The sequence below is a fragment of the Pristiophorus japonicus genome, chromosome 6, assembly GCF_044704955.1.
Source record: "Pristiophorus japonicus isolate sPriJap1 chromosome 6, sPriJap1.hap1, whole genome shotgun sequence".
In the NCBI taxonomy this organism is placed as follows: domain Eukaryota; kingdom Metazoa; phylum Chordata; class Chondrichthyes; family Pristiophoridae; genus Pristiophorus; species Pristiophorus japonicus.
Window position 1 is genome coordinate 230039950 of NC_091982.1, and position 13928 is coordinate 230053877.

Consider the following 13928-nt stretch of genomic DNA (forward strand, 5'->3'; position numbering starts at 1 on the left):
CCCATTTTTGGGCGATAAGCACAAAATTGGGGGGTTCTAGCCCATAGGATTGGGGGGTAATGTACTGGAATGGATTGAAAATTGGTTAACTGACAGGAAACAGAGAGTAAAAATAAATGGGTCTTTTTCTGGGTGGCGGGCAGTGACTAGTGGGGTACCACGGGTATCAGTGCTTAGGCCCCAGCTATTCACAATGTATATAAATGATTTGGATGAGGGAACCAAATGTAAGGTTGAGTAGTTGGGCCTCTACTCATTGGAATTCAGAAGAATGAGAGGTGATCTTATCGAAACGTATAAGACTATGAGAGGGCTTGACAAGGTGGATGCAGAGAGGATGTTTCCACTGATGGGGGAGACTAGAACTAGAGGGCACGATCTTAGAATAAGGGACCGCCCATTTAAAACTGAGATGAGGAGAAATTTCTTCACTTAGAGGGTTATAACTCTGTGGAATTCGCTGCCTCAGAGAGCTGTGGAAGCTGGGACATTGATTAAATTTAAGACAGAAATAGATAGTTTCTTAAACGATAAGGGGATAAGGGGTTATGGAAAGCGGGCGGGGAAGTGGAGCTGAGTCCATGATCAGATCAGCCATGATTGTGTTGAATGGCGGAGCAGGCTCGAGGGGCCGTATGGCCTACTCCTGTTCCTATTTCTTATGTTCTTATGTTCTTATGTAATATTTCCAAGTTTACTGATGACATAAAACTAGGTGGGATTGTGAGTTGTGAGGAGGATGCAAAGAAGCTGCAAGGCGATTTAAATAGGTTGAGTGAGTGGGCAAACACATGGCAGATTTAGTATAACGTGGATAAATGTGAAGTTATCCACTTTGGTAGGAAAAACGTAAGGACAAAGTATTATTCAAATGGTGATGCCTTGGGAAGTGTCGATGTACAGAGGGACCTGGGTGGTCTTGTATACCAGTCATTGAAAGCAAACATGCAGGTACAGCAAGCAGTTAGGAAGGCAAATGATATGTTGCCATTCATTGAAAGAGGATTTGAGTACAGGAGCAAGGATGTCTTACTACAGTTATACAGAGCCTTGGTGAGACTGCACCTGGAGTATTGTGTGCAGTTTTGGTCTCCTTACCAAAGAAAGGATATACTTGCCATAGAGGGAGTGCAGCAAAGGTTCACCAGACTGATTCCTGGGATGGTAGGACTGTCGTATGAGGAGAGATTGGGTTGACTCGGCCTGTATTGACTAGAGTTCAGAAGAATGAGGGGGGATCTTATTGAAACGTATAAAATTCTGACGGGGCTGGATAGACTGGATGCGGGGAGGATGTTTCCCCTCGCTGGAGTGTCTAGAACTAGGGGTCACAATCTCAGAATAAGGTGTCGGCCATTTAGGACTGAGGAAAGGAGAAATATCTTCACTCATAGGGTAGCGAATCTTTGGAATTCTCTACCCCAGAGGGCTGTGGCTGCTCAGTCGTTGAGGAGAGTTAGAAATTGATGTATTTTTTGGCACTAAGTGTGTATTCCTGTGCCATGTGGGAACTCCAGGAGGCTGCCAGTGTCCTGGACAACCACATGTGCAGGAAGTGTTGTCGGCTGGAAGAGTTTGAGTTGTGGGTTTCTGAGCTTGAGCAGCAGCTGGAGTCATGGCGGTGCAGCCACGAGACTGAGAGCTACATAGATAGCGCGTTTAAGGAGGTGGTCACCTCACAGCATAAGAGTGTGCAGACAGAGAGGGAAGGGATGACTTTCATACAGGCAAGGAGGAGCAGCCAAGTAGTGCAGGAGTCCCTTGAGTACATCTCACTCTCTAACCAGTATTCAGTACTGAAAGTTCCTCTGGGGAGTACAGCCAGAGCCAAGTCCACGGCAGCACGGATGGCTCAGCTGTATGGGGTGGGGAGGTGGGACGAGGAAGATCGGGAAAGCAATAGTGGTCGGGGATTCGATATTTAGGTGAACAGATAGGTGTTTTTGCGGCCACAGACGTGCTTCCTAGATGGTATGTTGCCTCTCTGGTGCCAGGGCGAAGGATGTCACTGGGCAGCTGCATTACATGCTGAGGGGGATGGGTGAACAGCCAGAGGTTGCGGTCCATATCGGTATCAATGCCATAAGTAGAAAGAGGGATGAGGTCCTGCAGGCAGATTTTAGGGAGTTAAGAAAGAGACCAAAAAGCAGGACCTCAAAGGTAGTAATCTCTGGATTATTCCTGGTGTCACGAGCTCGTGAGTATAAAAATAGTAGGATAAAGCAGATGGATGCGTGGCTGGAGAGATGGTGCAGGAGGGAGGGCTTTAGATTCCTCGGACATTGTAACAGGTTCGGGGGGAGGTGGGATCTGTCCAGGCTGGACGGTTTGCACCTCATCAGAGCCGGGAGCAATATCCTCATGGGGTGGGGGTTTGCTAGTGCTGTTGGTGAGGGTTTAAAATAATTTGGGCACCAGAATGTAGCATTAGAAGGGAGAAGCAACGTGCACTAAGAATTGGGAGAGACAGATAACACTAGATTAAGAAATAGTAAGGTACTAGGTATTGTCAGTTAAGAGAGAATACAAGGTCTAAGAGAGTGCATGTGTATAAACGCACAAAGCATGGTAAATGTCATGTATCCTGCAGTGTATGGAGAAAGAGTTAGACTGAACACTGTGAGCTCAAAATAAAGTGTGACCGTAGTCTTTTATTGCAGGTCTCCAGAGTGCCTCTCCAACCTGTGAAGCCTCCTTAAATACCTGTACTCCCAAGGGATTATGGGATCGCTTGGGACTCCAGGGGATGAGCCCTCTGGTGGCTGTACAGAGTAAATACAAGCTTACATATATAACACACTCTCCCCCCCCCAAAGTCAATAGTGTAACTATTTACAATGTGAGTCGATCTGGGGCCCTTCTTGTCCTGGCTGATCATCTCGGTGTGAAAGCTGGTGTTGTTGAATCATTTGTTGGGCCCTCGTTGGGCTGCTGTGGATGATGGGTTCTGCTTCGTGGTCAACCATGGTGCCAGTTGCCACTGGTGTGTATGTTGGGAGGTCAAAAAAGGTAGGGTCCAAGGTGGCTTGCTCAGGATAGTCCGTGAACCTGAGTTTAATTTGGTCCAAGTGTTTCTGGTGAATGAGTCCATTTGAAAGTTTGACCCGAAACACCCTGCTCCCCTCTTTGGCCACGACAGTGCTGGGAAGCCACTTGGGACCTTGTCCATAATTTAATACAAATACAGGATCATTGATTTCAATCTCGTGTGACACATTTGCGCTATCATGGTATGCACATTTTGTTGAAGCCGCCTGCTCTCTACCTGTTCATGTAGATCAGGGTGAACTAACGAGAGCCTTGTCTTAAGTGCTCATTTCATGAGCAGTTCAGCAGGTGGGATAACCCAGTGAGTGAGTGGGGTCTCGTGCAGTAGCTAAGCAGGACTCGTGAAAGGCGAGTCTGCAGTGAACCTTCAGTTACCCTCTTTTCAAGCCTTGCTTGATGGTTTGCACTGCTTTCTCTGCCTGACCATTGGACGCTGGTTTAAACGGGGCAGATGTGACATGTTTGATCCCATTACAGGTCATGAATTCTTTGAACTCAGCACTGGTAAAACATGACACGTTGTCTTTCACCAGGACATTGGGTAAGCCGTGTGTGGCAAACATGGCCCGCAGGCTTTCAGTAGTGGCAGCGGACGTGCTAGCTGACATTATCTCACATTCAATCCACTTGGAGTACCCGTCTACAACCACAAAGGACATTTTGCCCAAGAACGGACCTGCATAGTCGACGTGTACCCTAGAACATGGTTTGGAGAGCCAAGACCATAAACTTAGTGACGCTTCCCTGGGTGCATTGTTTAACTGCGAGCATGTATTACATATGTGAACGCAGGAATCTAAGTCCGCATCGATACCGGGCCACCACATGTGGGGTCTGGCTATCGCTTTCATCATTACGATGCCTGGGTGGGTACTGTGGAGGTCATTGATGAAGGTGACTCTTCCCGTCTTAGGGACCACTACTCGATTGCCTCACAGAAGACAGTCTGCCTGTATAGACATTTCATCTTTGCGCCGCTGGAACGGCTTTATCTCTTCTTGCATTTCCACTGGGACACTGCACCAGCTCCCATGAAGCACACAGCTTTTGACTCAAGATAATCAGGGGTCCTGGCTTGTCCAGGTTTTGATCTGCCGGGAAGTGACGGGTGATTGCTCACTCTCGAATGCTTCCATAACCCTGGCTAGATCTGCGGGCTGCACCATTTCCACCCCCAATGGCAATGGCAGCCTACTGAGAGCATTGGCGCCCGTTTTCTGTGCCTGGCCTGTGGTGGATGGCGTAGTTGTATGTGGACAACATGAGTGCCCATCTCTGGATACGGTCTGATGCGTTGGTATTTATCCCTTTACTCTCGGATAACAGGGATATAAGTGGCTTCTGGTCAGTTTCCAATTCGAATTTTAGCCCAAACAGGTATTGATGTATTTTCTTTACCCCATAGACACACGGTAACGCTTCTTTCTCAATCATGCTGTAGGCTCTCTCAGCCTTATACAGACTCCTGGATGCATAAGCAACCGGTTGCCGTTTCCTAAAATCATTAGCTTGTTGCAATACACACCTGACGCCATATGACAACGCATCACATGCTCATACCAAACGCTTACATGGATCATACAACACAAGCAATTTGTTTTGAGCTTAACAATTTTCTCGCTTTTACAAAGGCATTTTCTTGACTTTTGCCCCAAACCCATTCGTCCCCTTTCTGTAGTAAGACTTGCAATGGTTCTAACAGTGTGCTGAGACCCAGTAAGAAGTTACCAAAGTAGTTCAGGAGTCCCAGAAACGATCGCAGCTCCGTCATGTTCTGTGACATCGGTGTGTTCTTGATTGCCTCCGTCTTCGCGTTGGTGGGCCTGATACCGTCCACCGCAATCCTCCTTCCCAGGAACTCCACTTCAGATGCCAGGAAAACTTCGAGCGTTTTAACCTGAGCCCCACACGGTTGAGTTGACTAAGAACCTCCTCCAGGTTCTGCAGATGCTCGACTGTGTTCCAACTTGTGACCAGGATGTCGTCCTGGAAAACCACGTTGTGTGGGATCAACTTCAGTAAGCTTTCCATGTTTGTCTGGAATATCGCCGCTGCCGATCGGATTCCAAACGGGCATCTGTTCTAAACAAAAAGACCTTTGTGCGTGTTGATGCAGGTGAGATCCTTTGATGATTCCTCCAACTCCTGCATCATGTAGGCTGAAGTCAGATCCAGCTTTGTGAATGTCTTTCCTCCCGCCAGCATTGCAAAGAGATCGTCGGCCTTTGGTAGTGGGTATTGGTCCTGCAGGGAGAAACAATTGATAGTTACTTTGTAATCGCCACAGATTCTGATGGTGCCGTCTCCCTTGAGGACTGGAATGATAGGACTGGCCCACTTGTTGAACTCAATCGGGGAAATGGTGCCCTCTCTTTGCCGCCAGTCTAGCTCGATCTCTACCCTTTCTCTCATCATGTACGGTACTGCTCTCGCCTTGTGATGGATGGGTCACGCCCCCAGAATTAGGTGGATCTGTACTTTTGCTCCTTGGAATTTCCCGATGCCTGGTTCGAACAGTAAAGGAAATTTGTTTAAGACCTGGGCACATGAAGTGTCGTCAGCGGGCGATAGCACTCGGCCGTTGTCCAAGTTCCAGCATATCTTTCCAGCCAGCTCCTGCCAAGCAGCATGGGACCATCGCCCGGTACCACCCAGAGTGGTAGCTTGTGCACTGCTCCATCGTCGGAGACCTTTACGGTAGCACTGCCGATTACAGGAATCGAATGTTACGATTCGAAAGCAACATAATTTTATTCACAGTACTTGTAGCAGCACTTGTGTGCTGAGAGATTTGCTTCGTATTATCACTGGTGGCAATGAATGCCTGGGCTATCGCTATGCCTTACTCAAGGTTGGGGTCTCTACAGTCAAATGTTTGCGAAGTATGGTTTTGTGGCCAATGCCAAGTACGAAAATGTCTCCAAGCATGTGCTCCAAATGTCCTTCAAATTCACAATGCCCTGCAAGGCATCTGAGCTCGGCGACATAACTCGCCACTTCCTGGCCTTTAGTAGGTGTACAACCGATACCTTGCCAGCAGAACACTTTCCTTCGGGTTCAAATGCTCTCGGACCAGTGTGCACAAATCATCGTACGATTGCTCCGTTGGTTTCGCTGGAGTGAGCAGATGCTTCATGAGGCCATATGTTGGTGCCCCACAGACGGTGAGAAGGATTGTCCTTCGTTTGGCAGTGCTCTCTTCCCTATCTAGCTCGTTGGCCACGAAGTATTGGTCGAGTTGCTCCACAAAAGTTTCCCAATCATCTCCCTCCGAGAATTTCTCCAGGATGCCCACTGTTCTCTGCATCTTTGGGTTCGCTATCTGTATCTCGTCGCCAGTTATAGTATATGGAGAAAGAGTCAGACTGAACACTGTGAGCTCAAAGTAAAATGTGACCTTAGTCTTTTATTGCAGGTCTCCACAGTGTCTCTGCAACCTGTGAAGCCTCCTGAAATACCTGTGCTCCCAAGGGATTATGGGATCCCTTGGGACTCCATGGGATGAGCCCTCTTGTGGCTGTACAGAGTAAATACAAGTTTACATCGATAACATATCCTACATGGCTACAGTTGGTACTATCTTAAGGTGTGCCACCAGACGGCACAGCAGTGGGAGACTCATAGGTTACCTGTACAGGTGTGCCTGGCCTAGTATAAAAGGCAGGCCACCAGGTGTGATCCTCACTCTGGAGTTAACTAATATATGACTAAGGTCACAACAGTTCAAGTACAACAAATTGCCTCGTGGAGTCATTGTTAGAGCATCTAAGGACACAACAGTAAATAAGGTTGGTGAGCTGCAGGCGCAAAAAGCCAAATGGGAATATGATATCATGGCGATAACGGAGACCTGGCTCAAAAAAGGGCAGGATTATTGGGTTTTAAATATTCTAGGATCTAAAGTGTCCAGAAAAGAAAGGAGATGGGGTGGCAGTATCGGTGAAGGAGAATGTTACAGTGCTGATGGGGCCGAAATTTCCCCTTTCGATAAGGCCTCTGGTGGCCTGAAAGCTGCGGCCATGGGTCGTTGCAGAATGGCCATGTCATTGCCCTCATGGATTTTTCTGGCGGTGTGGATATCCACCCCACTCGCCCCACTTCCCCCCTGCTCCTGCAGATGCGTTGTTAACAACGTCATCAGAGCACGCACCACCACGGACCCGCCCCGGAAGGTAAATTCACCTCAAGTAGTCTTCTGGCAGCCTGTCGGTGCTAACGACAGGTTTTTGGGTCAGGACACACTGCTTGCTCAAGATCGCCAGCGGCCTTTAAAGGCGTGTTGCGTGTAGCAGCATTCTTGTCTGTGATATTTTTTCGGACTGTTTCAAACATTGTGAGTTGCCTTGTTGACAGCGGGATTGAGTTATAGTGGACCAGGCTCTTCACCTCTACAACAGAGAGCCGTGATTGTGGAGGCTGTGCTTGCGGAGGAGATCTAAGTGGGGTCAGTGCTGGCAGCGCAACGCCTCCTGCACAATGTGCATGGGAAGGAGGCATGCGGGAGAAGGTGTCGCCGGCTACAATGGCTGAAGAGGCAGCGGGCAAGGGATGCAGCTCACATGGCTGAGGAACATACAGACGGCCATGGAAAAGGCGACAGAGCTGAACCCAGAGAGGTGGCCCAGGAAGGACCTCAGAAAGGGCCTGCCGTCAGGAGGAGGGTCAGGTACGCTGACTCCCTGCACAACATAGTGGGCCAGAAGGGCAGGGGGCAGCATGCACAGGAGGCAGATGTTTGCCAGCAGCAGGCTGCAGAGGGTGAGGACCAACAAGAGCAGAAAGGAGAAGGCAATGAGGCAGCTGTCAGAAGAAGATGCCTACATAGACATGGTGGCAGAAGGCCTTATTGACAAAGGGTTTACAGACAGCAGTTCTCATACATAGACCTGACGGATGACCTGTGTCTCTGGAGACTGCGATTCCGCCATGACATCGTGGTGGAGCTGTGCAATCTCCTCAGCCTCAAACAAGGTTGAGGACAGCTCTGATCGTCACATCAAAGGTGACCATTGCACTCAAATTCTACGCGACTGGATCTTTTCAAGCTGCAAATGCAGATCTCTCGAACATCTCCCAGTTCGCCGCACATAGCTCCATCCGTCAGGTGACAGATGCTCTGTATAAGAGGAGGAGGGAGTACATTTCCTTCTCTATCAGCAGGAGAAAGCAGTTGGAGAGGCAGACTGGATTCGGAAGATTGTGGGCTTCCCCGGGGTTCAGAGCACCATAGACTGCACCCACATCGCATTGAGGGCACCACAGAACAATCCCGTGATCTTCAGAAACCGCAAGGGATCCCACTCCCTCAATGTCCAGCTGGTGTGTGAGCATCACCGCAAAATCATGGCAGTTGGTGCCCGGTATCCTGGCAGCAGCCACGATGCTTTCATCCTGCATCAGACCGGTGTGTCAGGTGTGTTTGCTGGGCCTAACCAAGATTGCGGCTGGCTCCTTGGGCACAAGGGCTACCCACTCTGAACTTGGCTGCTGACCCCCCTTCGCTACCCCAGGACTGCTGCGCAGCAATTGTACAGTGACTCGCATTCAGCCACCAGGTGCATCATTGAGCAGACCATCGGAATCCCTAAACAGGGGCTCCGTTGCCTGGATCGCTCAGGAGGATTGCTGCAGTACTCGCCTGAGTGGGTGTTCCTATTCGTGGTCGTATGCTGCATGCTTCACAACCTGGAAATGATGAGGGCACAACCATTGGAGGACGAGGCAGCGGTACCACCTGAGGAGGAGGACCAGGAGGAGGAGCACAGGAGCATGATGCACAGCAGGAGGATGAGGGGCAGGATGTGGGTCACCGGCCACGCAGGAGATGGCATCGCCATCCAGACCCTTCAAGGAAAGTCCTAGTCCATCTCATTGCTGCATGTTTCCGCTGAGTTCATGCGCACTTTAGCCTTCATCTGTCCATCTCTATGGGCAAACCAAGGAGCCCTTTCACACACCATTCCCCACAGTCAAATGAGAGACCTGCACAGATAATTAAACCCAAAATAAAGATTTATTATACCAGAAATAGTGGATCCACAAAACATACACATAATCAATTCTCACCCTTATGCATTTCCTTATAACCTCCCTTACGCATACCGATTGTGGAACTACACCGCAGTTTCTCCTCTGTGGTTGCATGCTGGGTCTGGGAAGGCTGCTGTGTTTCAGGTGTAGAAGTTACAGATGTCCTTCTCGGAAGCCCTCGATCAGCTCTGGTCCTGACTGGGCCGCATCCTCCTTGGTGCCCTCAGTCAGAATTTCCTGGGGCGATTCCATGGTTGGCAGCAATGACGGAGTGGAAGATCTGGGCTCAGGACTGCTGTGATCCTGAGAGAACACATCAGGATCCTACTCCGATGAGCCTGAACCACTACCCCAGGGCAGCACCTCACCATCACCACCAATCTACTGGAGCACAGGTTGGTGGGATGGCGCGACACCAGAAGGCTTCCCATGAACCGTGGTGGACCCAGCCATGATGGCAGCAGTCAAATCTCGTGTGGCATCCAGCTGAGACTGCATGAGGGCAGACACAGTCTCGATGCCACCAGACATGACAGCAGTAAGACACTCCGTGGTCTGTTGCTCAGAGTGCATGAGAGCATTCTGAGCTTCTAGAGGAACACATTTTCAGGGAAATTACAGAGAGGTGCAAGAACTATAGAGTAGTGATAATGGGGAACTTCAACTGTCCTAGTATAGACTGGGATAGTAATAGTGTAAAGGGCAGAGAGGGAAAGAATTTCTCAAGTGTGTTGAGGAGAACTTTCTTGATCGGTATGTTTCCGGTCCAATGAGGAAGGAGGCATTGCTGGATCTGGTTCTGGGGAATGAGGTCGGTCAAGTGGAGCAAGTGTCAGTCGGGGAACATTTAGGGAACAATGCGTACTTTGCACCTATCTTCACCAAGGAAGAAGCTGCTGCCAAAGTCAGAGTGAAAGAGGAGGTAATTGAAATACTGGATGGGATAAAAATTGATAAAAAGGAGATACTAGAAAGGCTGGCAGTAGATAAGTAATCCGAGGATGCTGAGAGAAATTAAGGTGGAAATCGCAGAGGTACTAGCCATAATCTTCCAATCCTCCTTAGATACAGGAGTGGTGCCAGAGGACTGGAGAAATTAAAATGTTACACCCTTTGGATAAACCCAGCAACTACAAGCCAGTCAGTTTAACCTCGGCATTGGGGAAGCTTTCAGAAATTATAATTTAAACGGAGAAAAATTGCAAAGTGCTGCAGTACAGAGGGACCTGGGGGGGAAGGGGGGGGGTCCCTGTGCATGAAACACAAAAAGTTATGCAGGTACAGCAAGTAATCAGGAAGGCAAATGGAATGTTGGCCTTTATTGCAAGGGGCATAGAGTATAAAAGCAGAGAAGTCCTGCTACAATTATACAGGGTATTTATTGGTAAGGCCACACCTTTTTGGTCTCCATATTTAAGGAAGGATATATTTGCATTGGAGGCTGTTCAGAGAAGGTTCACTAGGTTGATTCCGGAGATGAGGGGGTTGACTTACTAAGATAGGTTCACTAATTTTGGCCGATACACATTGGAGTTCAGAAGAATGAGAGGTAATCTTATCGAAACATATAAGATAATGAGGGGGCTCAACAAGGTGGATGCAGAGAGGACATTTCCACTCATAGGGAACCAAAACTAGGGGACATAGTCTCAGAATAAGGGGCCGTCCATTTAAAACTGAGATGAGGAGGAATTTCTTACCTCAGAGGGTTGTAAATCTATGGAATTTTCTTCCCCAGAGAGCTCTGGAGGCTGAATCATTGAATATATTTAAGGTGGAGTTAGACAGATTTTTGACTGATAAGGGGATAAGTGGTTATGGGGAGCGGGTTGGGAAATGGGGCTGAGTCCTTGATCAGATCAGCCATGATCTTATTGAATGGTGGAGTGGGTGATGGGCCAAATGCCTAATCCTGCTCCTATTTCTTATGTTCTTATGTTCTTAAATGATAAAAGTTAGCAGTCACTTGGACAAGTGTCAATTAATTAAGGAAAGCCAGCATGGATTTATTAAAGACAAATCATGTTTAACTAAATTGATTGGCCGTGCAGAATTAATTCGAGTGCGATACCAGTACCCGCAACCCCAATTCTCCATTCACCAATGGTCCCTCACATTATCTTCCATCACTGACTATCACAGCGTCCGCTTCCCCAATGCAAAAATAAAAGCTGCCACAAAATAGAACATTCCAAGACAAATTTATAAATTAAATCATGCTATATTGCATACAAATGTAAACTAATCATCCTTGTGCATTCTCTTAGTGCCTGTCTTCTGTGTGCCTTTACCTGTCCTAGTGCTGCTATGCAGTGCTACCCCAGTGGCTGCAGCATGGCTCCATCTAGCCATTTTTATTTATTTATTTATTTATTTTTTTTTAATCCAATTTCTTTCCAGATCAACTCTAACGCCAAAGATCACTTTGCGCCAATGTGTTTGATCTTAGGCCAAAAGGCCGAGAGGTGAAGTTGCACCGTTCCTGGAAATATTGCAATACCAGATCAGTGCATGGAGTGGACGGGGCATGCCCCTGATCCAGCTCCCTGTCCAAAAATCAATTCAATATCATGTCCCCATAGGAGATATTAAACTGATAAGAACAGATACTACACTTGATCTTAGCCAAAAGGCCGAGAAGCGATGGCTCCATCTAGCCATTGCAACTGCCTTGGTGCGGCACCTCAGCCTCCCATTTCCCATTCACCAACAGTACCACACCTTACCTTCCCTCTGTTACTGACTGTGACAGTGTCAGCATGGCCAGACCTAATTTATAAATCAAAGCATGCCATATTGCCTACAAATGTAAATTAATCAGCCTTTTGCATTCCCTTAGTGACAGTCTTCCGTGTGTGTTTGCCTGTCCTAGTGCTTCTACGCAGTGCTACCCCATTGGCTGCAGCATGGCTGCTGGAAGGCTGCTGATTTTCAGTGGGGGTGACTGCAGGTGCCTTGTCAAAATGACCTCGAGCAGCTTTAGGTCCAGAAGGCCCAGCTTCGGACTGCACCATCTTGGCATGGGCTGGAGCAGTCTGAGATGGCTGCCAACAGTAAGGGCGTGTTGTTGACCCCTCTGCTAAGGGAAATAAGTCATAAGAACATAAGAAATAGGAGCAGGAGTAGGCCATACGGCTCCTCGAGCGTGCTCCGCCATTCAATAAGATCATGGCTGATCTGATCATGGACTCAGCTCCACTTCCCCGCCCGCTCCCCACAACTCCTTATCCCCTTATCGCTCAAGAAACTGTCTATCTCTGTCTTAAATTTATTCAATGTCCCAGCTTCCACAGCTCTCCGAGGCAGCAAATTCCACAGATTTACAACCCTCTGCGAGAAGCAATTCCTCCTCATCTTTGTTTTAAATGGGCGGCCCCTTATTCTAAGATCATGCCCTCTAGTTCTAGTCTCCCCCATCAGTGGAAACATCCTCTCTGCATCCACCTTGTCAAGCCCCCTCATAATCTTATATGTTTCGATAAGATCACCTCTCATTCTTCTGAACTCCAATGAGTAGCAGCCTAACCTACTCAATCTTTCCTCATAAATCAACCCCCTCATCCCCGGAATCAACCAAGTGAACATTCTCTGAACTGCCTCCAAAGCAAGTATATTCTTTCGTAAATATGGAAACTAAAACTGCACGCAGTATTCCAGGTGTGGCCTCACCAATACCTTGTATAGCTGTAGCAAGACTTCCCTGCTTTTATACTCCACGCCCTTTGCAATAAAGGCTAAGATACCATTGGCCTTCCTGATCACTTGCTGTACCTGCATACTATCCTTTTGTGTTTCATACACAAATACCCCCAGGTCCCGCTGTACTGCGGCACTTTACAATCTTTCTCCATTTAAATAATAACTTGCTCTTTGATTTTTTCTGCCAAAGTGCATGACCTCACACTTTCCAAAATTATAATCCATCTGCCAAATTTTTTCCCACTCACTTAGCCTGTCTATGTCCTTTTGCAGATTTTTGTGTTCTCCTCACACATTGCTTTTCCTCCCATCTTTGTATCATCAGCAAACTTGGCTACATTACACTCAGTCCCTTCTTCCAAGTCGTTGACAAAGATTGTAAATAGTTCGGGTCCGAGCACTGATCCTTGCGGCACCCCACTTGTTACTGGTTGCCAACCAGAGAATGAACCATTTATCTCGACTCTTTGTTTTCTGTTAGTTAGCCAATCCTCTATCCATGATAATATATTAACCCCCAACCACTCCAACCTCCTTCTTATCCACTTAATCCAAGCCCCTTCATAATTTTATACACCTCACTAAGGTCTCCCCTCAGCCTCTTCTGTTCCAACGAAAACAAACCAGCCTATCCAATCTTTCCTCATAGCTAAAATTCTCCAGTCCAGGCAACATCCTCGTAAATCTCCTCTGTACCCTCTCCAGTGCAATCACATCTTTCCTGTAATGTGGTGACTAGAACTGCATACAGTACTCTAGCTGTGGCCTAACTAATGTTTTATACAGTTCAGGCATAACCCCTCTGCTCTTGTACTCTATGCCTCGGCTAATAAAGTCAAGTATTCTATGCCATCTTAACTACATATGTACCTGGCCTGCTACCTTCAGGGATCTGTGGACATGCACTCCAATGTCCCTTTGTTTCTCTACATCCACACAACTTAAAAACAAAATTTGCTACTTTCTTTATTTATCTTTTAAAAGCCCCTCATAATTTTACACACATCTATCAAATCTCCTCCAAACTAATAAGGGGTGGGAGGGCTACCCTTATCCCTGGCACCGGGGAGGCAACAAAATCTTCGGAACCTCTGGTCGAAGCTGCAGAGGACAGTATCTGTTCCCTTGGCTATACTGTCCTCTACCACTAC

General features: G+C 47.8%; 1 pseudogene; it reads right to left on the minus strand.

Moving 5' to 3' along the window:
• Positions 1-11544: 11544 nt before the first annotated feature.
• Positions 11545-11723, minus strand: LOC139266505 (U2 spliceosomal RNA; annotated as a pseudogene).
• Positions 11724-13928: the final 2205 nt, after the last annotated feature.